This window comes from Procambarus clarkii, chromosome 38 (assembly GCF_040958095.1).
Source record: "Procambarus clarkii isolate CNS0578487 chromosome 38, FALCON_Pclarkii_2.0, whole genome shotgun sequence".
In the NCBI taxonomy this organism is placed as follows: domain Eukaryota; kingdom Metazoa; phylum Arthropoda; class Malacostraca; order Decapoda; family Cambaridae; genus Procambarus; species Procambarus clarkii.
In genome coordinates this window covers 35,831,518-35,833,938 of record NC_091187.1, presented here as the reverse complement: position 1 = coordinate 35,833,938, position 2,421 = coordinate 35,831,518, and positions in this window count along the sequence as shown.

Sequence of the window (2,421 nt, the reverse complement as noted above, 5' to 3'; positions counted from 1 at the left end):
ATATTTTGGAATCAAATTATGGCTCTCTGCATGTATTCGCAGTTTGAAATTACGACATTTTACACCGAAAATATGCCAATTACTGAAAGCGGCGATAAGTCACATTTTGCCCAACCCCCACCCCCCCTGCAGTTTTCAAAATATCCCAAACATCCAAATTCGACGCTTGAGACATATTTTGGAGCCAAATTCTCGCTCTCTGCACGTATTCGCAGTTTGAAATTACGACATTCTATACCGATAATATGCCAATTACTGACAGCGGCGATAAGTCTCATTTTGGCCAAACACCCCCTGCAGTTTTTAGAATACCCCAAACATACCAAATTGGACCCTTGAGCCATATTTTGGAGATAAATTCTGGCTGTCTGCACGTATTCGCAGTTTAAAAATACGAATTTTATATCGAAAATATGCCAATTACTATAGGCAGCGATGGATCACACTTTGCCCAAACCCTCCCTGCAGTTTTCAAAATATCCCAAACATCGCAATTTCGAAGCTTGACCAATATTTTGGAGCCAAATTCTCGCTCTCTGTACGTATTCGCAGTTTGAAATTACGACTTTTTATACCGAAAACATATCAATTACTGAGAGCGGCGATTGGTCAAATTTTGTCCAAACTTTCCCCGGCAGTTTTCAAAATATCCCAAATTCGAGCCTTGAGTCATTGGCGATGGGTCACAGTTTGCCGAAACCCACCCGTTGAAATTATCCCAAACCATCCCAAATCCAACGTTTGAGCCATATTTTGGAGCCACATTCTCGCTCGTTGCACGTATTCGCAGTTTGAAATTACTACCAATTTTTTTACCGAAAATATGCCAATTACTAGGAGCAGCGATAGGTCAAATTTTGCCCAAACCCTCCCAGGCAGTTTACAGAATATCCCAAAGATCCCAAATTCGAGCCATGTGCCATATTTTGGAGCCATATTCTGGTTCTCTGCACGTTTTCGTAGTTTGAAATTACGATTTTTTTTTACCGAAAATATGCCAATTACTGAAAGCGGCGATGGGTCACATTTTGCCTAAACCCTCCCTGTAGATTTTAAATATCCCAAACATCCCAAATTCGACGCTTGAGCAATATTTTGGAGCAAAAATTCTCGCTCTTTGCACGTATTCGCAGTTTGAAATTACGAATTTTTATACCGAAAATATGCCAATTACTGATAGCTGCGATAGGTCACATTTTGCCCAAACACCTCTGCAGTTTTCAAATTATCCCAAACTTCTCAAAGCCGACCCGTGAGCCATATTTTGGAGCCAAATTCTGGCTCTCTGCACGATTTCGCAGATATAAATTACGACTTTTTATACAGAAAATATGCCAATTACTGAAACCGGCGATGGATCACATTTTGCCCAAACCCTCCCTGCAGTTTTCAAAATTTCCCAAACATCCCAAATTCGACAATTGAGCCATATTTTGGAGCCAAATTCTGGCTCTGCACGTATTCGCAGTTTGAAAATACGTCTTTTTATATCGAAAATATGTCAATTACTGAGAGCGGCGATGGGTCAAATTTTGCCCAAACCCTCCCCGGCTGTTTTCAAAATATCCCAAACATCCCAAACCTGATTACTACAGTATCGAATACTGCAGGCGGCGATCGATTACATTTTGCCCAAACACTCTCTGCAGTTTTCAAAATATCGAAAACATCCCAATTTCGATGCTTGACCCATATTTTGGAGCCAAATTCTCGCTCTCTGCACGTATTCGCAGTTTGAAATTACGACTTTTTATACGGAAAACATGTCAATTACTGAGAGCGGCGATGGGTCAAATTTTGCCCAAACCCTCCCTGCAGTTTTCAAAATATCCCAAACATCCCAAATTTGACGTGTGAGCCATATGTAGGAGCCAAATTCTGGCTCTCTGCACGTATATGCAGTTTGAAATTTTGACTTTTTATATCAAAAATATGCCAAGTACTGAAAGTAGCGATGGGTCACATTTTGCCCAAACACCCTGCAGTTTTCAAAATATCCCAAATTCGAGCCTTGAGATATATTTTGGAACCAAATTCTTGCTCTCTGCATGTCTTCGCAGTTTGAAACTATTTGTACCTCGTTAAAATAGTGAGTCAGATATTGATTAGGAGAGATTTTCTGTTTTTATTGCATATTTCGACGTTTAAGCCAGAGTAGAAAAGTTTTACGAATTCAGTAATATAAACGGAAATTCAGGAACATTTTAGTTAGTTCTCAAGAAAACACATTGATTTTTATCATTTGAATTGGAAAAAACGTTTTCATATGAGTTTTTAATGATCAAAATAATACGCAACCTCGCTCTATGATTTGAAGTAAAAATCCTCGAATTTGGTATTATAGTGACTTTTTTCAAATATTGCTCAATATTATTGCTCAATATTATTCCTCAATATCAAATATTGCTCAAATAATGCTCA